The sequence below is a fragment of the Kogia breviceps genome, chromosome 4 (genome assembly GCF_026419965.1).
Source record: "Kogia breviceps isolate mKogBre1 chromosome 4, mKogBre1 haplotype 1, whole genome shotgun sequence".
In the NCBI taxonomy this organism is placed as follows: domain Eukaryota; kingdom Metazoa; phylum Chordata; class Mammalia; order Artiodactyla; family Physeteridae; genus Kogia; species Kogia breviceps.
The window spans coordinates 61,967,857-61,992,290 of NC_081313.1; the positions used below are offsets into that span (position 1 = coordinate 61,967,857).

Genomic DNA, 24,434 nt, shown 5'->3' on the forward strand with positions numbered 1-24,434 from the left:
CATTTACTGAGCACATAACACGTGTCAGGCACTGTGCTGGGCAGCCTATAATGTACCTGAAGTAGAGTTCTCTTCAAAGAATATTACAGAACCAGCTCTACAGTCTAAGCATCATTTATCCTCCATCCATTCAGCTGATATTCACTCAGCACCTACCATGCATCAGACATTGTATTGGGCACAGAGGGTATAATAAAAGACTCAGACCAGCCCTCAGGAGGTTTACAGTCTACCAAGGGAAGCCACTTTTCATAGAAAGGGAATGCCCCTGCTGGGAAGAATGCTCAGGACTCTCCTTCAGACAGGCACAGTGTCTACAGCCAGACTTCTAACCAGAAAAAAGACAACCTGTCAACATGCAAGTAACAGAAATAGAAAAAGAACTGCACTCAGTTTAAGTCTTTAATGCATTTAATTACTTTGATTTGCTTTTGCTAAATCTTGTAAACCACTGCCTACTTATACTTTATCATTTTCTATCTAGAGAATGTACATTTCATCCAGTTTACCCTCAGTAAAAGGAGAAGGCTATAATATCCTCTCTTACTAAGTGCTTCTCCTCTCCTATTAACTGCTTTCAACCTGCTGGTGGAAATGAATTCTATACTCTAATACTGAAATTTAAAAACAGTTAAACTCTCTGCAAGGAAAAGCTACCTTTCCTTAGCTGAAGATTCTTCATGAAATTTGATAATGGTTTCTATCTAATATATAAATATCAAATCCTGTTTAATTCCTGGATAAAGTTGACAGTACTGGAAAGTAAACTCTCATTCACTTGCTCAGTATGGAAAAGTATGAGGATGGCAAGGTATTTGCCATGTTTCTTACAGAAAGGGGTGCAGGTGTCACAGAGAAAGTACTTAGAATGGAAGAATTTTGACAAGGAAAGTGACTCGTGTTTGTTGGCACCAATCACACAGGAACACAATCAGAGAAGTTAGGAAACCTCACTACCATCTCTTTGTGATACAGCCAGGACTCAAACCCAGACCAAGATGATTCTGAATCTAACACTCTTCCCCCCACCACTTAAAATACACAAGTGTCACCTAGGGCATAAATGTGAAACAGAATACCGATGACTTTCATTGTATTATCTTCTCACATTTCATACACACACCAGTTACAACTAAACATCAAGCCAGCAATTATTCCCTTAGGAACGTATCTCTGTATTTCTGGTACTACAGTAATAAGGGAGTGCTACTTGCTATAGGTGATTAAAAGTCATTTTCTCCTGGATGACAGTTCATAAACCCATCTCCTGGGCATGGCAAAATGTGACCCGGGGAACAAGGTATCTGCATCAAATGTCAGAGCCAACAATCATCAAAGAAGCAGAATATATATATATATTAGCTGAAAAACAGTGTGTGGGTTCATATCCTGGTGGATAGCGATGAGTACCTCCCTTAGTACATTTCGTAAGAAGGCTGAGGGGAAAGACTACAGCCAAGACGTCTAAATGGAGCCTCAGGCTGTACCACACATAAGGTTCAGGTAACACATCTGCTACATACCTTTTCTTTTTCTTTTCAATTTTAAGTATTTAAAAAAATTCCTCTAAACTTGTTAATTGGTAAACTGAAACAAAAAACTTAAAAGAAGAAAAAAAACCACTTTCATAATCTGCAGTCTATTGGAAAAACTTGTACTTCACTTAATAAATTAGAAATTATCCGATTCTTTCAAGGATCGTCTAGAGCAGCACTGTCCAACAGAATTTTGTGAGCCATGTACATTATTTTAAAATTTTAGGAGCAACATTAAAAAAGCAAAAATAAATTAATTGCAATAATGTATTTAACTCAAAATATCCAAAATATCATTTCCACATAGAATATAAAAAGTATTAAAATACTGACATAATTTTTTCTCACAGTAACACTTCAAAATCTGTTGTGTATTTTGCACTTACAGCACATCTCAACTCAGGCACTAAATTTTCATCAGAAATACTTGATCTGACTTAAACTTTAAAAAATTTACAGTTGAAAAGTAGATGTCCAAGTTGTCCCACACATACATAAAAGTTTTCCAATAACTGAATTAACTATTAGTTCTAAATTTTAAATGAACTAAAATTAAATAAAATTAAAAATTCAGTGCCTCTGTCATACAAGCCATATTTCAAATACTCAATGGCCATATGTGGCCACCATATTGGACGATGCAGGTCTAGAGCTTTCACTTTGCAAATCTGGTCAATTCTGGTAAGAATTCTTCCAGATGGGGAAAGATCTGTTTACTCATGAAGAAAATCCAGGAAGACTAACTCCCAATGCTCTGCCCTTCTGAATGAGTGAGTCCCACAAGGCAGGATATGGTCACTCTTAGTTTATTCAGGACAAAGATGACCTTCCCTGGTCTAAACTATCATAACATGATAGAAAAGGCAGCACAGTGAGCCGAGGTTCAAACTGGAGAGATTTTAAAACCAAGAATATTCTTTTGAGTCAGATTCTCTGTCTCCCGTCTAAAAGTATTCTGGCAAATTTACTGGCATATTTCTTGAGATTCACCAGGTACTAGTTCCATATGCCCCACTCTACACACAGTACATCACAATCTCACAGCAATCCTGTGAGATTGGGTGAGAGTCAGAGAGGGTGTTAATAATTTGTTCAAGGTCATACACCTAATTATAAGGTGCAGAGCTAGGATTCAACCCCAGAAAGTCAGGTTAAAAAAAAAAAAAAAAGCCTGCCACAGAAGCCCTCTAATTCTAACCACACACCCTAAGTTCCTACTTTTCAAAGGCTCCTCACAATTCTCACGGAGTAGGCGGGCAAAACAGAGCAGGAATCACCTTGTACTTTACCAGGGAGACACAGGAGCTACCCAGGAGAGCAGTGCCTCCACCCCGTGTCCAATGCCTTTTCTAACATGCCTGGGGTCAGGAGCCAGGCAGGGGGTACCTGTCGTCTACTATGTACCACGCATGCTGCCATCATGCCTTGTTCACTCTTCCAAACCACTCTGGGAGTAGTATCCACACATAAAGAGATGAGAGTTCCATCAGGTAAGGAAGGCTGCCTTCAGTCACACAGCCAGCTAACACCACAGCTGGAATTCCAACCCAGATCTGCGTCCGGCAGAGGTGGAGCCTCAGCCTAGGGCCTCCTGATGATAAGACTCTCCCCAAACCACAGTGACTCTCTTTGATCAAGAGAAATCTTCTACCAAGCTGATATAACATGAGTGACCATATACAGCAGAAGGTAGGATCAGATTTCTTCATAATTTAGATGCTGTTAATCAGAGTGGCTGTTCTTATGTCTTCTGATTTGGTAACGTTTTATTGTATTTACATGGGATGAATTCACAATTCAAAAAACAAAAACCAAAAAAGGTACAGAGCAGGTTGGTTTTATCTGGTTAAATCTTCAGAGACAGGGATTTCAAGGGCAAACACGACTTAGCTGCTGAAGGCACTGGCAGATGGAATTGGCTTTTCCCCAGAGCTGGATTAAACAGGCCAGCCTGGAACTGATCCAGGGTGACAACTCACAAAGGGGGACTAAATCATCATTGGAATACATTGGAAACATGGAGCCACTTAACTCGGGGGTGCACTCTACTCATTACATAACAGGCAAAATGGCAATCAGACCTGCTTTCACTCAAGCAGACAGTGCCTCTGAGTGGAAAGAAACACCCCTCACCAGCACAAGCCTGTCTCTGTTGAGACTATTCCCCTCATAGAACTGTATGAGCAAAAGCAGGCCTCACCACCAACCCCAGTTATCACCTGGCTGGCAGGTCTCTGGAATTCTGGATCTGAACAGCGCATGGCAGACTGTTATTATTAGCCAAATTTTAAACAGGTTTATGAACACTTAGTTCAGAAAATCACAAGTAATAAATCCCTTATTTTCAATGTTCAGGGAAAGGTATGTATTTTTTATTAATAGTCTTATTAACAGACAATCAGTTTCTCTCACCTCCACTATATAAACATGGAGCAGATATTTAAAGATTATCAGTTTGATAAAGTGCCAACAGGATACCCACCTGTCTTGGGTCAGCCTAGGCTTTCCCATGAGCAGGAACTTTGCTCAAATAATTTCATAACTCATAAGTGCTTACAGTTCCCATTTAAAAAAAAACAAAAAACAAGCCAAGCTTCCTCACCTAACCCAACCAGCAGTTGTTAGGACAATTTAAAAACATTTGAGAAATCAATAGTTTAATTCATGACATAAGAGCAATTTTTCCTTCCCCAGAATCTGTAAACAAAAAAGATCACCTTTCCACAAATGGGACGGTATCTGTGAAAATACTCTTCAAATCCCCTGCACATGGCAGACCCTTCTGGACAGGTGTCGGTCAGTTCCAAGTACAAACCATGCACTGGTTCCCTTGGCCTGAGCCCCACCCTCAAATTCATGACAAGAGCAAGGCCTCTACAGGACCAGGTTGAACAGGCCTCTCCCTTTTGAGAAAAAGAGCTGGATCAAAGTCTTTGGGGACAGTTATTTAACTTTCCACTTTGATTTCCTTGAATGCATACTGTAGGAGGTTACTCAGCCCCTATTTCTGTTACTAATATTCTCCCAAAGTGACTTTTATAAATTAAAATCTATAGAGTTAATCATAAATCACCTATTAGTCAACTGTTTTCAACTTTTATTTAGGCAATTCCTCTACCCATGCTGTCATCAAAAACTAAAACTGGGTAATTCAAATTGGCCATCTCTACTTCCCCTTTCAGAGAGTAATGATAACAAAGGGTGAATGATCCACAGAGAAGCTTGAAAGGAAAGACAACTTAAAGCCAGCTGTGCCCATTATTAAAGAGGTCTCAAACTTGTTTGTAAATGGTGACAGAACAAACCATGTCAGAACTGAAGGTATGGAAATTACAGCATTAAACTTAATATCATTAGTGAAACTTTACAGGGTTCTTTACAACATTTGTGTACGTTCATCAAAGTGGTATTTCTAGCCAAAAACAAAACCAAAAAAACTAGTGTTTATCATTCAGGGCCCCAAAGTTTGGAACACTGAACCTCTTTCAAGAAGTAAGTTGCCACCCACCTAAAAAGGGTTTCCAAAGAATCACTGATAGTAAGGGTATCTGATTTCATTGACTCACCTATTATATCTGCAGGAATGCTGGGAAGTCTCAATGAACAACTTCAGAAAAATGCCACCTGGAGAAACAAATTGAACAAAACATTACTTTTTTTCTTTTAAACACATAAGGAAGGCTTACCATACAATTTTATGTCTCATTAAAATATGTGGTGTTTCAAATATTGGCCCCCAGGTTGCATATAAGTTCAGCTTGCATTACAATGTAGCCACCCCTTCCTGGGAACACTGATGCACTAACCCAAAGTCCAAACCCCTGATGAAGCAGAAAAAAATAAGAGAGCAGGGAGGAAGGTGCAACCCATGAACACGCACCCTACGACATCCTTTCCTTTCCCCTCACAAGGGGATCAACTTGAAAACACAACCTGTGACCCTGAGGTCACAAACAAACATAAAAAGTTCAAATAATCCAAAAACGAATTATGGAATGAAATATAAAATTGTGAATGAGGAATCCATCCTGGCAGCACTTTATATCCTTTTTCTGTTATTCTGTTAACTTTTTTTAAAGCTAAATTCACAAGGATATCAAAAATTGGAGAGATGGGGAAATGATCATTAAAATCCTCAGAGTAAACAGAGGAATCAAGAAGAATTTCTTAAACGATTAGTTAGTTTATTCCAAAATCAAGTATTCCTTTTGGTGTTCTCAAAGTATTTAGATAACCTTTTAAAATTATAAGCCTATTTAATACAGTCACAAAATAGACTAAAATGTCTTTCAGCACTGCTCTGAAATATTAAACATAAATGGAACAAATTTCTTATATAAAATATCACAGTTGCCATTTGTTGGGAATTTATTGTGCACCCAGGACTGTGTGGCATCAGATTTATAACCTTTCCAGACAGGGAGTATGTCCATTAACATATGAGGAAGCAGATTTTGAAAGAAGCAGAGAAACTTTCCCAGTATCACACAGATCCAGGGTTTCCAAATCATGCTCTTTTCACTCCGCCATGTGGCCCCTTGAAAGCACTCCTTTCACTTTATGTAGTCTATTCATCACCTCCCCAAATAGAAATCTGACATTCCTTAAAGTAAAAGTCTGGAAAGGAAACTGACTAGCAGATAAAATTAACTTGTGCTTTCTGCATGTTTAAAAATGTTGAGCCTAGGGCTTCCCCGGTGGCGCAGTGGTTGAGAGTCTGCCTGCCGATGCAAGGGACACGGGTTCGTGCCCCAGTCCGGGAAGATCCCACGTGCCATGGAGCAGCTAGGCCCGTGAGCCATGGCCGCTGAGCCTGCGTGTCCGCAGCCTGTGCCCCGCAAAGGGAGAGACCACAACAGTGAGAAGCCCGTGTACCGCAAAAAAAAAAAAAAAAAAAAAAAAAAAAAAAAAAAAGTTGAGCCTAATCATGCCATTCACGATTGTAACATAATACAGTACATGAGTAAAAACTTACATCCAGATAACTAGGTTAACACGTGAAGCATCAGTAATCAGTATAAATCCAGACTGGACCTGAGGTTGAAAAGCCAATACTGGACTCAAAGGCTCCTCTATCTAAAGAAATCATTTTAGTTCAGTTACAAACTCGAAGATACTGGACAATGCTCATTGTGTTTCAGTTAAGAAAAAATACATACATAAAAGAATTCTGAACTCCTAAGGTCCTTTGTTATATAATAGCTTGGGGGAGTTATGGTTTTTTTAAAAGTTCTTTGTAAGTTAATTACTAGTTAAATTCCAAGAATTTCCCACAGTTTAATTTTACCCTTTCAGGAAACATCATGGGAAGTCATGATCAGTATTTTTATCTGGAAACAGCTTCGGTGAAATAAGCCACTAGGATTACTATGAATGGGTCTGTTATAAATGAAGTTCTTGATCAATGTTTCATTACCTCTAAGAGCTAAATGGGTGACAAAAATACTTGAATTAGCACACCTCCAAATCAAAGATAACATTTAAAAAATCTCTTTTGTTACATACAAGGCAAGCAAAAATTCTGGACAATTAAGGCAGATATCGAGACCCTAACAACAAAGAAGGCAGGGTTGAATCCTGATTCCCACCTAAAGTTCTCCAAACTCACACTGCAGAGAAAAAGCACCTCCTAGAATACATAAACTTGGCCTAAGGTCCAAAGAAGTATGGTATCTGGGAGCAAGTTTTCAGTATCATGATAAAGCTTTTCTGACAGCCAAGTCCCATCTTGTGAAACCACCAAAGTGATCAGAAAGATGAACTATGCCAATTCTGTTACTGGATATGGTTGGTAAATAGGGTGTTACAGTTTCTTATTTTTTAATGCTATTTCAAAAAGATACAGTAGACTAGAAATATGTCAAATCTCACAGTCCTCAAAAGTTCATAAAAATAGTTAATGTATTAGGCATTAACTGTCAGATAATGTTCTATGTACTTCATGGAAATTAACTCATTTATTTCTCACAAAAACCCTGAAGTAGGTACTAAACATACCCATTTATTTTATTATATTTTAAATTAATTTTTATTGGAGTATAGTTGCTTTACTGTGTTGTTCAAGTTTTTTTTTTTTTTTGATGTGGACCATTTTTAAAGGCTTTATTGAATTTGTTACAATACTGTTTCTGTTTTATGTTTTGGTTTTTTTGGCTGAGAGGCATGTGGGATCTTAGATCTTAGCTCCCAGACCAGGTATCGAACCCACACCCCCTGCACTGGAAGAGAAGCACTCACAAAGGCATTATCATGATGCCATATCACCATTTTTCCATTTCTCTATGTGCAAATATGTTTTTCATTGACAGGTTGTTAAATACATGGGAGCTTATAAAAATTAGAAATATCTGTTTCTTATTTATCATTCTTTTGTCTTCATTTTTGTAATTTTTAAAAATTAATTTTTATTGGAGTATAGTCCATTTACAATGTTGTGTTAGTTTCTGCTGTACAGTAAAGTGAATCAGTTATACATATACATATATCCACTTTTTTTTAGATTCTTTTCCCATATAGGTCATTACAGAGTATTGACTTCCCTGCGCTATACAGTAGATTCTTTTCTTTTTTTTAAAGATTTTTTTTGATGTGGACCATTTTTGAAGTTTTTATTGAATTTGTTACAATATTGCTTCTGTTTTATGTTTTGGTTTTTTGGCAGAGAGGCATGTTGGATCTTAGCTCCCTGACCAGGGATCAAACCCGCACCGCCTACATTGGAAGGCGAAGTCTTAAACCACTGGAAGTCCCCAGTAGATTCCTATTAGTTATCTATTTTATATATAATAGTGTGTATATGTCAATCCCAAACTCCCAATTTATCCCTCCCTCGCTTCCTCCCTTGGTAAAACAAACCATAAGTTTGTTTTCTACATCTTTGACTCTCTTTTTTTTTTTTTTTTTTTTTTTGCGGTATGAGGGCCTCTCACTGCCATGGCCTCTCCCGTTGTGGAGCACAGGCTCCGGACGCGCAGGCTCAGCGGCCATGGCTCACGGGCCCAGCCGCTCCGCGGCATGTGGGATCTTCCCGGAGCGGGGCACGAACCCGTGTCCCTTGCATCGGCAGGCAGATTCTCAACCACTGCGCCACCAGGGAAGCCCTCTATTTCTATTTTGTAAATATGTTCATTTGTAGATTAGTAGTCTGCTGAGGTATTTAAATTATTCATAGCCCAATAAATACAGGTACTATTTCTTCTAGCAAGGATTCTTAAAAAAATTCAAACCACCACATTTTTGCATATTAAGGAGTTAAAAAGTTTTTGCTTCCCATTCATCCCCATTTGGTTCCCTGCCCTTTGGTTCCACTTCCGGAGATCAGGAGGAGAAACAATAGCTGCCTTTAGTGCCCGAGCACAGCACCCACGTGACAGGCCCCAGCTCTTATTTATTGAATTGAATTGCCAAAAACAGGAAGCTGAGTTTAAGACCCCTTTCTCAGTTATAAATTTCTATAACTTGACATGCACTGATTTGAACTGTTTCTTGTTAGTCTGTAAAACTAGAACCAAGAAGTGTAAGTTATCTTGAAGTTAGGAGGCTAGATTTCAGCTTAACTGAAGAAAGAATGTCATCATAAACAGCTGTCCCACAGAGGTCCATGCTGCCTCTGGGTGGGTGAAGAGGCAGCTGCTTGTGATCACAGATACCCGTAGAAGGGGAAAGTCTCAATAACCGTCCTGTAACAGAAAGAGGCATTTCATGAACCTTGCGGTAGTTCACAAAGCCCATACTTGGTAAGGATGGGGGCTCCCATGGCAGAGCACTGTGTAAGTTACACGACACTTTGAAATTCATTTTCTCATTTGATCAACACTAGGAGTGGAAGGTAGCTGGAGTAGATGTGGGAACAGACATCATTTATTATTCCCATTTTACAGACTAGGAATTTGAACAACTTAAATTGAATCACACAGTAAATGCTATAATCTGGGCTCCAACCCAGGACTTCTGACTCCCAAGTCCAGGGTATTTCCAACGAGGCAATATTGCAACAACCAAGACCATACTTATTCATCAAGGACAGGGGCAATGATGGGTCCTAAAGATGTGAAGCACGGAAGTGAATACCAAAGGAGATGAGCTGAAAGCAAAATATGGTAAGAGCCCTACTACTCTCACAAACCACCCCTTCTACCTCACTAAGAAGTACTCTATATTTTTGGTAGAGACACTTCTCTCGCTTACATGTGTCCACTAAAGGAATAAGAGTTCAAATCCTACTTTACTGTGCTATGTTGATACAATAAATGCTTGGGGCAGGCGGTTCATATTTTAAGGGGAGTTAGTGGCAGCATAATAAACACAAAGAGCAGTGTCCCAGGACTTCCCTGGTGGCTCAGTGGTTAAGAATCCGCCTGCCAATGCTGGGGACATGGGTTTGATCCCTGGTCCGGGAAGATCCCACATGCCATGGAGCAACTAAGCCCATGCACCACAACTACTGAGCCTGTGCTCTAGAGCCCGCAAGACACAACTACTGAGCCTGAGCCCCACAACTACTGAAGCCTGCACCCCTAGAGCCTGTGCTCCGCAAGAAGAGAGAAGCCACTGCAATGAGAAGCCCGTGCACTGCAATGAAGGGTAGCCCCCGCTCACCACAACTAGAGAAAACCTGCACATAGCAACGAAGACCCAATGCAGCCAAAAAAATAAAGAAAAAGAAAAAAAAAAAAAAAAAAAAAGAGCAGTGTTCCATTTCTGCATGTAAAGTGTAAATTGTCACTCAAAGCCTAGGCTGGGAGTTTAAAAAAAAAAGTCAGTGGAATGCACTGACTATTCTAACAACAGGTCCAGGATAACCTTGGGTCTGACAACAGGAGTTTAACAGAAATGGGTCAGCCACTGAAGGACTGCTGAACCTTACAAGATTTTCCAGGAAAGACATAAGAGTGTCAAATTTCACGAACCTGTCTACCAAGTAGAGAGGGTGGCAGACTGCCAAAGGCTGGACTGTGATAACTCATGTGAAATCCTGGAAACTTGAACCTCTACAATGCCTGCCCCGCCACTCAGCCACACAGGGAATGACTCAAGTTCAAGTTTCCAAAGACCCCACAGACTACAAGCTGAATGTTCATCACAGAAACTTCCTTTTACTCGTAAGGAAGGAGAAATGACTCAATTCAAAACTCCCCACATCAACATGAATCTGTTAAAGGATAAGTTTTTAAGTAACTGTGTTCCACAGAATAGCCTACTTGGATTTTATCTCCTGCATTTGGACAGTGCAAGGCACAGGGCAGATGTTTCATGAACGTTTACCGTGTAAACGAATGGATGATTGCATTAGGAAAATTTGCCACAGACAGAAAAGGCAAGATATGGGAAAGAGAGAAATACTGGGTTAATAGGAATGAGAAAATCATCAAGCCAAGATGACAGCAGGAATTCCAGAATGAGGAGAAAACACCAGAGATGAAGGGTGACTCAGGAGGCATGGAAGGAGTACGGGGCGGGGGGTGGTTATGCTGTCCTCGCAGGGGAGTCCTCAAGTCTGTGCATAATGTCTTCTGTCCTGGAGTATACTTAGAATACAGGCGGTGGAGGAGGCTAACGGAGCGAGTGTGCACAAGTAAAGAGCTCTTTAGGGACTTCCTGGTGGCGTAGTGGTTAAGAATCCGCCTGCCGACACGGGTTAGAGCCCTGGTCCAGGGAAGATCCCACATGCCACGGAGCAACTAAGCCCATGCACCACAACTACTGAGACTGCACTCTAGACCCCCATAAGCCACAACTACTGAGCCTACCTGCCACAACTACTGAGGCCGTGCACCACAACTCTGAGCCTGCACGCCTAGAGCCTGCAACAAGAGAAGCCACCGCAGTGAGAAGCCCACGCACCGCCACGAAGAGTAGCCCCTGCTCACTGCAACTAGAGAGAAAGCCCACGTGCTGCTACGAAGACTCAATGCAGCCAAAAAAATTTTTTTAATAAGCAAACAAACAAATAAATAAATAAAGAGCTCTTTAAGTAGTTCTGAGAAACCTTCCTCCAGATGACAACTACTCTTAATATTCTCGCTTGTTTTTTAAACTTGAGTATAGATATGTGATCATTTTGCAAGAGAGAAACAGTTGTGAATATCGTCAGGCACTGGCAATGAGTAAACCTCATCCAATACTCCAACAACCACTTGTTCAAGAACAGGTCATTTGAGATTTGACAGATCCAGGTTGTCACAGGAGGGCAGGTGAGCACAGCACAGCCGGGGCACATGCCAGGCAAAAGGCGGCCCTGTGAAGAACTTAGACTGTAAGTGCTGACAACCCCTTTCTGTTTGACATTTCTTAGCAGTCTGCATTCCAAATCTGGGAATAAACTTTAAGTAATAACAGACCAGTGTTTCTGAAAAACAGATGCCAAGATTAAAACTCGAAATAAAGAACGTCTACTCATTAAAAAGGTTTCCAAACCAATTACCAAAGGGTAATTCAGACTCACACAGGCCAAGGCATATATACAGCAACTAGAGACCCTGCTCCCAGGCTGGCCGTCAATGATAAACCCCTTGAAGTCCAGGAATCAGCCTGTCTGACCTATGGAATGCTTCCTGAAGACCCACCCTCACATGGCATCGCCTTCACAGAGGCGAAGCTCATTGAGGGGCAGGGCTGTTACACCATCGGGACAGGCCAACTCACCACTGTGGAAATGCCTTTCCTTTAAAGGATTTGCAATTTCCTGAAAACACAGGCAAGAAATCAGAAAAAGGGAGAGTCTGCCTCTAAGCAAGGTAGCTCTAATGGTAAAATGGATAGCTTGCTTTAGGAAGCCCAGCTTCCCCAGCTTCAATATTTACCCTTTTCGTTATCTTACATATACATAAAAGCATTTATCTGTCCATTATTTTATCTACTCCCAGTAAAAAAAAATATCTGCCAGGCACTGCGGAAACCAAAACGAACAAGGCATTCCTTGCTACTTTCCAGGAAAGTACTCCCTCTCGTGTGTTGTCAGCAATTCTCTGCCTGGATGCCTCTGTGCTGCGCCCCCAAGACTCCTACTGGGGGAAGGGCTGGCAGCCTTTGCTTATACCGCAATGCGTGTGGGTCACTGCTGGTATGTGTACTTTAAGCTTCAGTCTTCATAATCAAAGGCTTTGAGCTTTGCTAAACCTTTGACAATAGTGAGCAGGTAACAGGATTTTGGTGGCACAGAGACAATGAAGAGGATCTTCATTTACACCAGAGAGAGCCCAGAAGGCCAGTGTCACCAGGACAAACGTGAGGACACCCTCCGAATGAAGGCAGAGGGATAAAATCACTTCAAATGCTCCTCAGTTTCAGGAAAAAAAAAAAAATTTCAAGAAATGTGTAAAAATCTGTATCACCACAAAACAAACGGTACATGAACCTTTAATAAAATATTCTTAGCTGGCACTAAATCTCACATAGTAATGTACAGTATAATTTATCAATAAAAATAAATCCTAATATTCCTCGGCGGTGGAGTCCTGTAATGAGGCCTGTCCTACAACCACCACCCCACAAGGAAAAAGGGAGCACAGCTGCTGCACTCTAAGGAGGGAGAGAAGGAGGTGGGTACTGAAATTTCCTGACATTTCCTCGGACAGCTCTGCTTAACTAAGCAGAGGAATATGCACACCACAAAGGAATACAGTGACTTAGTATTAAAGAATAAAAACTATTATACATGGGGCTTTCCTGGTGGCGCAGTGGTTAAGAATCCGCCTGCCAATGCAGGGGACATGGGTTCGATCCCTGGTCCAGGAAGATCCCACGTGCTGCGGAGCAACTAAGCCCGTGCACCACAACTACTGAGCCTGCGCTCTAAAGCCCATGAGCCACAACTACTGAGCCTGCGTGCCACAACTACTGAAGCCTGTGCACCTAGAGCCTATCCTCTGCGACAAGAGAAGCCACTGCAATGAGAAGCCCATGCACCACAACGAAGAGTAGTCCCCGCTCGCTGCAACTAGAGAAAGCCCATGCACAGCAACGAACACCCGGACACAGCCCCCCACCAAAAAACTATTATACACGACAGAAATCTTATTGCAGAATCACTGTATTTATAAAGCTTTCCATATAAAACTTAAAGTGGGAGGTGGAGGAAACCTGCCCTGATAAATTAGAGAAAATGAAGGCAAACACACTAAAACCAACATAATGCCAAAGCTGCACATGGAAGATACCAGAGCTTTTCTGCGGAGTCCCCACTGCTCATTCGTCCCATTCCCAATGAGCGCCCAGACCAAGGGTGACCTCAGAGCCTACACCCCTCATTTAGGAGAGCCACAGCCTGCCCTTCCTGCCCACCCCCCCACCAAGACAGCCTTACCCTGGGTCAGAAGCAAAGGCTGAGCCCCATCCTCTCTCCCTCAAGCTTTCAGGCAACACAGCCAGGTCCTTTCCCCGTGGCACGACAAAGTGGAGTTCTCTCTCAAAACACATAAATGACTGATCTTCCAGCCAAGATGGCAGAGACCTCTGCAACAGCTCTCAGAACAGGGACCTTGCTGAAGTGGTCTTTAAAATCAGAAAAGGACACAGTGTAAGGGGATGTGGGGAAGGAATGCTCTCAAGGGGGCACCTGGGAAGGGGAGAAAACGGGAAAACCCAAGATTTTTTCTCCTGTTTTTTTCTTCCCCAAGGACAGCATTCAAGGTCAGATTAATGAATGCATCCTCTTAGAACACACCTGACCTTAGCTCACTTGTCCTGGGTTTGCTGACCACTCCCCATGACAAGTCATGGGGCTATGAGCCCCTCTTTCGTGGCCTGCTTTGACCCCCAAATCTGATGCTGTGTCCTCCAAATCTGCCCGTGTGCCTCTATATCTTCTCTAATTCCATATGTGGAACTCTGTTCAAGACCCAACTCAAATGTCATCTTCCGCGAAGCCTTCTCTAAACTTGCTCTTGCCTTTGACCTCTTCCCATCCCTCTCTTCTCTGAGCCCATGCAGACTTCTGAGCATGGCTGTCACTCCCAGCACACTGGGTAATAATTATTTGCTTGGCTGACTCCCAGGTCCAAGTACATCCATCCATCTGCTAGCTAACATTTATGAACTGTGGCTTTGGCAACATTACAAAATGGCCATGACTAAGTCCTTGACTAGAAACAGAGGCCTTCTCCAGATCACAGATATTCATATGGCTTATCCTCTCACTTCTTTCAAGTCCCCGTACGAATGTCACCTCCTTCCCTCACCGCCCAAGCTGAAGAGCACAGCATACATCCTCTCAGTCTCCAGCACTGTCTGCCATCCTCACCCAGCTTTATCTCTCCAAGCTCTCACCACTGCCTGACAGCCATCCATACAGAAGGATGAATGGGCAGTTACAGACATATCCAGATATATAAGTACAGACAAAGATTTTTTTCTAAGTCACTTGTTTGTCCACTAGAGTGTAAGCTCCATTAAGGCAAGGCCTTGAATGTGCTTGAGTCTGTGCTGTATGGACCCCTAATATCTGGACTAGCACCTGAGACAGAGTTCTTAGTATCAGTTGATGAATACAAGTATGGGTAGATGATAACATCTTGGCCAAGAAACCCAGGGGGAAAAGGAGATCAGGAGAGGGTAGCCTCTATTTGCTCACTGAGGCTTTTTTTTAAAACAGATCTTTATTGGAGTATGATTGCTTCACAATACCGTGTTAGTTTCTGTTGCACAACAAAGCAAATCAGCCATATGCATACACATGTCCCCATATCCCCTCCCTCCTGAGCCTCCCGCCTATCCCACCCTTGAGCCCCTCCTCCCTAACCCAACCCTCTAGGTCATGGCAAAGCACCAAGCTGATCTCCCTGTGCTTTGCTGCTGCTTCCCACCAGCCAACTATTTTACATTTGGTAGTGTATATATGTCGATACTAGTCTCACTTCGCCCCAGCTTCGCCCTCCCACCCCATATCATCAAGTCCATTCTCTTTGTCTACCTCTTTATCCCTGCCCTGAAACTAGGTTCATCAGTACCATTTTTTTTATTCCATATATATGTTAGCATACAGTATTTTTTCTTTCTTACTTCACTCTGTATCAGACCCTAGGGTCCATCTACCTCACTACAAATAACTCAATTTCGTTTCTTTTTATGGCTGACTAATATTCCATTGTATGTATGTGGCACATCTTCTTTATCCATTCATCAGTCGATGGACATTTAGGTTGGTTCCATGTCCTCGCTATTGTAAATAGTGCTGCAATGAACACTGTGGTGCATGTCGCTTTTGAATTATGGTTTTCTCAGGGTATATGCCCAGTAGTGGGATTGCTAGGTTATATGGTAGATCTATTTTTAACTTTTTAAGGAACCTCCATACTGTTTTCCATAGTGGTTGTATCAATTTACATTCCCACCAACAGTATAAGAGGGTTCCCGTTTACCACACCCTTTCCAGCATTTACTGTTTCTAGATTTTTTAATAATGGCCATTTTGATTGGCGTGAGGTGATACCTCATCGTAGCTCTGATTTGCATTTCTCTAATAATTAGTGATGTTGAACATCTTTTCATGTGCCTCTTGGCCATCTGTATGTCTTCCTTGCTGAAATGTCTATTTAGGTCTTCTGCCCATTTTTTTAACTGGACTCTCTGTTTTTTTTAATATTGAGTTCCATGAGCTGTTTGTATATTTTGGAGATTAATCCTTTGACTGTTGTTTCATTTGCAAATATTTTCTCCCATTCTGAGGGTTGTCTTTTCATCTTGTTCATGGTTTTCTTTGCTGTGCAAAAGCTTTTACGTTTAATTAAGTCCCATTTGTTTATTTTTGTTTTTATTTCTGTTACTCTGGGAGGTGGGTCAAAAAAGATCTTGCTGTGGTTTATGTCAAAGAGTGTTTTTCCGGGCTTCCCTGGTGGCGCAGTGGTTGAGAATCCGCCTGCCGATGTAGGGGACACGGGTTCGTGCCCCAGTCCGGGAAGATCCCACATGCCGTGGAGCGGCTGGGCCCGTGAGCCATGGCCGCGGAGCCTGTGCTTCGCAATGGGAGAGGCCACAACAGTGAGAGGCCCGCATATCACCAAAAAAAAAAAGAGTGTTTTTCCTATGTTTTCCTCTAAGAGTTTTATAGTGTCTGGTCTTACATTTACATCTTTAATCCACTGGAGTTTATTTTTGTGTATGGTCTTAGGTAGTGTTCTAATTTAATTCTTCTATATGTAGCTGTCCAGTTTTCCCAGCACCACTTATTGAAGAGGCTGTCATTTCTCCATTTTATGTTCTTGCCTCCTTTGTTGTAAATTAGGTGCCCAGATGTGCATGGGTTTTTCTCTGGGCATTCTATCCTGTACCATTGATCTATAATTTTGTTTTTGTGCCAGTACCATACTGTCTTGATTACTGTAGCTTTGTGGTATAGTTTGAAGTTAGGGAGCCTGATTCCCCCAACTCTGTTTTTCTTTCTCAAGATTGCTTTGGGCTGGGAGCTTCAAGATGGCAGAAGAGTTAAGATGCAGAGATCACCTTCCTCTCCACAAATACATCAGAAATACATCTATATGTGGAACAGCTCCTACAGAACACCTACTGAATGCTGGTAGAAATCCTCAGACCTCCCAAAAGGCAAGAAACTCCCCACGTACCTGGGTAGGGCAAAAGAAAAAAGAAAAAACAGAGACAAAAGAATAGGGATGGGACCTGCACCAGTGGGAGGAAGCTGTGAAGGAGGAAAGGTTTTCACACACTAGGAAGCCCCTTCGTGGGTGGAGACTGCGTGTGGCAGAGGCGGGTAGCTTCAGAGCCACGGAGGAGAGCACAGCAACAGGGGTGCGGAGTGCAAAGCAGAGAGATTCCTGCACAGAGGATTGGTGCTGACCAGCACTCACCAGCCTGAGAGGCTTGTCTGCCCACCAGCCGGGACGGGCAGGGGCTGGGAGCTGAGGCTCAGGCTTCAGTCGGATCCAAGGGAGAGGACTGGGGTTGGCTGCGTGAACACAGCCTGAAGGGGGCTAGTGCACCACAGCTAGCCGGGAGGGAGTCCGGGAAAAGGTCTGGAGCTCCTGAAGACACGAGACTTTTTCTTGCCTCTTTGTTTCCTGGTGTGCGAGGATATTAACAGCGCGCCTTAAAGGAGCTCCAGAGACGGGCGTGAGCCGCAGCTACCAGCGTGGGCCCCAGAGACGGGCATGGGATGCTAAGGCTGCTGCTGCGGCCATCAAGAAGGCTGTGTGCAAGCACAGGTCACTATCCACACCTCCCCTCCCAGGAACCTGTGCAACCGGCCACTGCCATGGTCCCATGATCCAGGGACAACTTCCCCGGGAGAACACACGGAGCGCCTCAGGATGGTGCAACGTCACGCGGGCCTCTGCCACTGCAGGCTCGCCCCACATCCGCACCCCTCCCTTCCCCAAGCCTGAATGAGCCAGAGTGCCCCAATCAGCTGCACCTTTAACCCCGTCCTGTCTGCCAAGAACAGACGCCCTGAGGTGACCTACACACAGAGGCGGGTCCAAATCCAAAGCTGAACCCCGGGAGCTGTGCAAACAAACAAGAGAAAGGGAAATTTCTCCCAGCAGCCTCAGGAGCAGAGGATTAAATCTCCACAATCAACTTGATGTACTCTGCATCTGTGGAATACCTGAATAGACAATGAATCATCCCAAATTGAGGAGGTGGACTTTGGGAGCAAAGATATATATATATATATTTCCCTTTTTCTCTTTTGGTGAGTGTGTATGTGTATGCTTCGGGGTGTGATTTTGTCTGTATAGCTTTGTTTTACCATTTGTCTTAGGGTTCTGTCTGTCCGGTTTTTTTTTCCTTAAAAATATTTTTTAATAATTATTTTTTTTAAACTTAGTAACTTTATTTTATTTTATTTTACCTTCTTTCTTTCTTTCTTTCTTTTTTTTCTCCCTTTTATTCTGAGCCATGGGGATGAAAGGCTCTTGGTGCTCCAGCCAGGCATCAGGGCTGTGCCTCTGAGGTGGGAGAGCCAAGCTCAGGACACTGGCCCGCAAGAGACCTCCCAGCTCCACGTACTATCAAACAGCAAAAATCTCCCAGAGATTTCCATCTCAATGCCAAGACCCAGCTCCACTCAATGACCAGCAAGCTACAGTGCTGGATACCCTACGCCAAACAACTTGTAAGACAAGAACACAACCCAATCCATTAGCAGAGAGGCTGCCTAAAATCATAATAAGGTCACAGACACCACAAAACACCCCACCAGAAGTGGACCTGCCCAACAGAAAGACAAGATCCAGCCTCATCCAGCAGAACACAGGCACCTGTCCCCCCAACCAGGAAACCTACTCAACCCACTGAACCAACCTTAGCCACTGGAGACAGACACCAAAAACAATGGGAACTACAAACCTGCAGCCTGCAAAAAGGAGACCCCAAACACACTAAGCAAAATGAGCAGACAGAAAAACACACAGCAGATGAAGGAGCAAGGTAAAAACCCACCAGACCTAACAAATGAAGAGGAAATAGGCAGTCTACCTGAAAAAGAATTCAGAATAATGATGGTAGAGATGATCCAAAACCTTGGACATAGAATAGAAAAAATAAAAGAAACATTTAAAAAGGACCTAGAAGAACTAAAGAGCAAACAAACAGTGTTGAAAAACACAATAAATGAAATTAAAAATTCTATAGAAGGGATCAACAGCAGAATAACTGAGGCAGAAGAATGGATAAGTGACCTGGAAGATAAATAGTGTGAATAACTACTGCAGAGCAGAAGAAAGAAAAAAGAATGAAAACACTTGAGGACAGTCTCATAGACCACTGGGAAAACACTAAACAACACACCAACATTAGGATTATAGGGGTCTCAGAAGAAGAAGAGAAAAAGAAAAGGACCGAGAAAATATTTCAAGAGATTATAGTTGAAAACTTCCCTAATATGGGAAAGGAAATAGTTAATCAAGACCAGGAAGCACAGAGAGTCCCGTACAGGATAAATCCAAAGAGAAACACGCCAAACACATATTAATCAAACTATCAAAAATTAAATACAAAGAAAAAATATTAAAAGCAGCAAGGGAAAAACAACAAGTAACACACAAGGGAATCCCCATAAGGTTAACAGCTGATCTTTCAGCAGAAACTCTGCAAGCCAGAAGGGACTGGCAGGACATGTTTAAAGTGATGAAGGAGAAAAACCTACAACCAAGATTACTCTACCCAGCAAGGATCTCATTCACATTTGATGGATAAATTAAAACCTTTACAGACAAGCAAAAGCTAAGAGAATTCAGCACCAACAAACCAGCTTTACAACAAATGCTAAAGGAACTTCTCTAGGCAGGAAACACAAGAGAAGGAAAAGACCTACAATAACAAACACAAAACAATTAAGAAAATGGTAATAGGAACATACTTACTGATAATTACCTTAAATGTAAATGGATTAAATGCTCCAACCAAAAAACAGACTGGCTGAATGGATACAAAAACAAGACTCGTATATATGCTGTCTACAAGAGACACACTTCAGACCTAGGGACACATATAGACTAAAAGTGAGGGGATGGAAAAAGATATTCCATGCAAATGGAAATCAAAAGAAAGCTGGAGTAACAATTCTCACATCAGACAAAATAGACTTTAAAATAAAGACTATTACAAGAGAAAAAGGAGGACACTACATAATGATCAAGAGATGGATCCAAGAAGAAGATATAACAATTGTAAATACTTATGCACCCAACATAGGAGCACCTCAATACATAAGGCAAATACTAACAGCCATAATAGGAGAAATCGACAGTAACGCAATCATAGTGGGTGACATTAACACCCCACTTTCACCAATGGACAGATCATCCAAAATGAAAATAAATAAGGAAACACAAACTTTAAATGACACATTAAACAAGATGGACTTAATTGGTATTTATAGGACATTCCATCCAAAACAACAGAATACACATTCTTCTCAAGTGCTCATGGAACATTCTCCAGAATAGATCATATCTTAGGTCACAAATCAAGCCTTGGTAAAGTTAAGAAAACTGAAATCGTATCAAGTATCTTTTCTGACCACAATGCTATGAGACTAGGTATCAATTACAAGAAAAAAAATCTGTAAAAAATACAAACACATGGAGGCGAAACAATACACTACTTAATAAACAAGAGACCACTGAAGAAATCAAAGAGGAAATCAAAAAATACCTAGAAACAAATGAAAATGAAAAAACGATGACCCAAAACCTATGGGATGCAGCAAAAGCCGTTCTAAGAGGGAAGTTTATAGCAACACAATCCTACCTTAAGAAACATCTCAAATAAAAAACCTAACCTAACACCTAAAGCAATTAGAGAAAGAAGAACAAAAAAAACCCAAAGTTAGCAGAAGGAAAGAAATCATAAAGATCAGAGCAGAGATAAATGAAAAAGAAATGAAGGAAACGATAGCAAAGATCAATAAAACTAAAAGCTGGTTCTTTGAGAAGATAAACAAAATTGATAAACCATTAGCAAGATTCATCAACAAAAAAAGGGAGAAGACTCAAATCAACAGAATTAGAATGAAAAAGGAGAAGTAACAACTGACACTGAAGAAACACAAAGGATCATGAGAGATTACTACAAGCAACTCTATGCCAATAAAATGGACAACCTGGAAGAAATGGACAAATTCTTAGAAAAGCACAACCTGCCAAGACTGAACCAGGAAGAAACAGAAAATATGAACAGACCAATCACAAGCACTGAAATTGAAACTGTGATTAAAAATCTTCCAACAAACAAAAGCCCAGGACCAGATGGCTTCACAGGCGAATTCTATCAAACATTTAGAGAAGAGCTAACACCTACCCTTCTCAAACTCTTCCAAAAGATAGCAGAGGGAGGATCACTACCAAACTCATCCTATGAGGCCACCATCACCCTGATACCAAAACCAGACAAAGATGTCACAAAGAAAGAAAACTACAGGCCAATATCACTGATGAACATAGATGCAAAAATCCTCAACAAAATACTAGCAAACAGAATCCAACAGCACATTAAAAGGATCATACACCATGATCAAGTGGGGTTTATCCGAGGAATGCAAGGATTCTTCAATATATGCAAGTCAATCAATGTGATGCAGCATATTAACAAATTGAAGGAGAAAAACCATATGATCATCTCAATAGATGCAGAGAAAGCTTTTGACAAAATTCAACACCCATTTATGATAAAAACCCTGCAGAATGTAGGCATAGAGGGAACTTTCCTCAACATAATAAAGGCCATATATGACAAACCCACAGCCAACATCGTGCTCAATGGTGAAAAACTGAAACCATTTCTACTAAGATCAGGAACAAGACAAGGTTGCCCACTCTAACCACTCTTATTCAACATAGTTTTGGAAGTTTTAGCCACAACGATCAGAGAAGATAAAGAAATAAAAGGAATCCAAATCAGAAAAGAAGTAAAGCAGTCACTGTTTGTAGATGACATGATACTATACATAGAGAATCCTAAAGATTCTACCAGAAAACTACTAGAGCTAATCAATGAATCTGGTACAGTTGCAGGATACAAAATTAATGCACAGAAATCTCTTGCATTCCTATACACTAATGATGAAAAACCTGAAAGTGAAATTAAGAAAACACTCCCATTTACCACTGCAACAAAAAGAATAAAATATCTAGGAATAAACCTGCCTAAGGAGACAAAAGACCTGTATGCACAAAATTATAAGACACTGATGAAAGAAATTAAAGATGATACAAACAGATGGAGAGATATACCATTTTCTTCGACTGGAAGAATCAACATTGTGAAAATGACTATACTACCCAAGGCAATAATCTACAGATGCAATGCAATCCCTATCAAACTACCACTGGCATTTTTCACAGAACTAGAACAAAAAATTTCACAATTTGTATGGAAACACAAAAGTTCCCGAATAGCCAAAGCAATCTTGAGAAAAATGGAGCTGGAGGAATCAGGCTCCCTGACTTCAGGCTATATTACAAAGCTACAGTAATCAAGACAGTATGGTACTGGCACAAAAACAGGTATATAGGGAACAGGATAGAAAACCCAGAGATAAACCCATGCACATATGGTGACCTTATCTTTGATAAAGGAGGCAAGAATATACAGTGGAGAAAAGACAGCCTCTTCAATAAGTGGTGCTGGGAAAACTGGACAGCTACCTGTAAAAGTATGAAATTAGAACACTCCCTAACACCATACACAAAAATAAACTCAAAATGGGTTAAAGACCCAAATGTAAGGCCAGACACTATCAAACTCTTAGAGGAAAACATAGGCAGAACACTCTATGATATAAATCACAGCAAGATCCTTTTTGACCCATCTCCTAGAGAAATGGAAATAAAAACAAAAATAAACAAATGGGACCTAATGAAACTTAAAAGCTTTTGCACAGCAAAGGGAACCATAAAGAAGACAAAAAGACAACCCTCAGAATGGGAGAAAATATTTGCAAATGAAGCTACTGACAAAGGATTAATCTCCAAAATTTACAAGCAGCTCATGCAGCTCAATATCAAAAAAACAAACAACCCAATCCAAAAATGGGCAGAAGACTTAAATAGACATTTCTCCAAAGAAGATATACAGATTGCCAACAAACACATGAAAGAATGCTCAACATCATTAATCATTAGAGAAATGAAAATCAAAACTACAATGAGATAACATCTCACACCGGTCAGAATGACCATCATTAAAAAATCTAGAAACAACAAATGCTGGAGAGGGTGTGGAGAAAAGGGAACACTCTTGCACTGTTGGTGGGAATGTAAATTGATACCACCACTATGGAGAACAGTGTGGAGGTTCCTTAAAAAACTACAAATAGAACTACCATACGACCCAGCAATCCCACTACTGGGCATACACCCTGAGAAAACCATAATTCAAAAAGAGTCATGTACCAAAATGTCCATTGCAGCACTATTTACAATAGCCAGGACATGGAAGCAACCTAAGTGTCCATCGACAGAAGAATGGATAAAGAAGATGTGGCAGATATATAAAATGGAATATTAGTCAGTCATAAAAAGAAACAAAATTGAGTTATTTGTAGTGAGGTGGATGGACCTAGAGTCTCTCATACAGAGTGAAGTCAGAAAAAGAAAAACAAATACCATATGCTAACATATATGTATGGAATCTAAGAAAAAACAAAAAAGGTCATGAAGAACCTAGGGCCAAGACGGGAATAAAGACACAGACCTACTAGAGCATGGACCTGAGGATATGGGGAGGGGGAAGGGTAAGCTGTGAGAAAGTGAGAGAGTGGCATGGACATATATACACTACCAAACGTAAAACAGATGGCTAGTGGAAAGCAGCCACATAGCACAGGGAGATCAGTTCAGTGCTCTGTGACCACCTAGCGGGGTGGGATAGGGAGGGTGGGAGTGAGGGAGATGCAAGAGTGAAGAGATATGGGAACTTACGTATATGTATAACTGATTCACTTTGTTATAAAGCAAAATCTAACACACAATTGTAAAGCAATTATACTCCAATAAAGATGTTAAAAATAAATAAATTAATTAATTTTTTAAAAAGAATGCTTTAGCTATATAGGGTCTTTTCTGTTTCCATACAAATTGTAAGATTTTTTGTTCTAATTCTGTGAAGAATGCCATTTGATAGGGATTTGATAGGGACTGCACTGAATCTGTAGATTGCTTTGGGTAGTATAGTCATTTTCACAATATTGATTCTTCCAATCCAAGAACATGGTATATTTCTCCATCTGTTTATGTCATCTTTGATTTCTTTCATCAGTGTTTTATAGTTTTCTGAGTAGAAGTCTTTCGCATCCTTAGGCAGGTTTATTCCTAGGCATTTTATTCTTTTTGTTGCAATGGTAAATGGGAGTGTTACTTTAATTTCTGTTTCTGATTTTTTGTTGTTGGTGTATAAGAATGCCAGAGATTTCTGTGCATTAATTTTGTATCCTGCAAATTCACTGAT

At 41.1% G+C, this 24,434-nt stretch overlaps 1 protein-coding gene across 5 annotated transcripts in view; it reads right to left on the reverse strand.

Annotated features, from left to right (window-relative positions):
* LHFPL2 (LHFPL tetraspan subfamily member 2) overlaps positions 1-24,434 on the reverse strand; it is a 184,910-nt gene that overhangs the window by 78,598 nt on the left and 81,878 nt on the right. For 4 of the 5 annotated variants that reach the window (XM_059061401.2, XM_059061408.2, XM_067031195.1 and 1 more), the window contains one exon: positions 5,102-5,159. The gene's annotated coding sequence lies outside the window, so the exon portion shown is untranslated. Of the gene's footprint in view, positions 1-5,101; positions 5,160-13,839; positions 14,028-24,434 lie in introns of all 5 variants that reach the window. The other variant, XM_067031193.1, reaches the window with a different exon arrangement.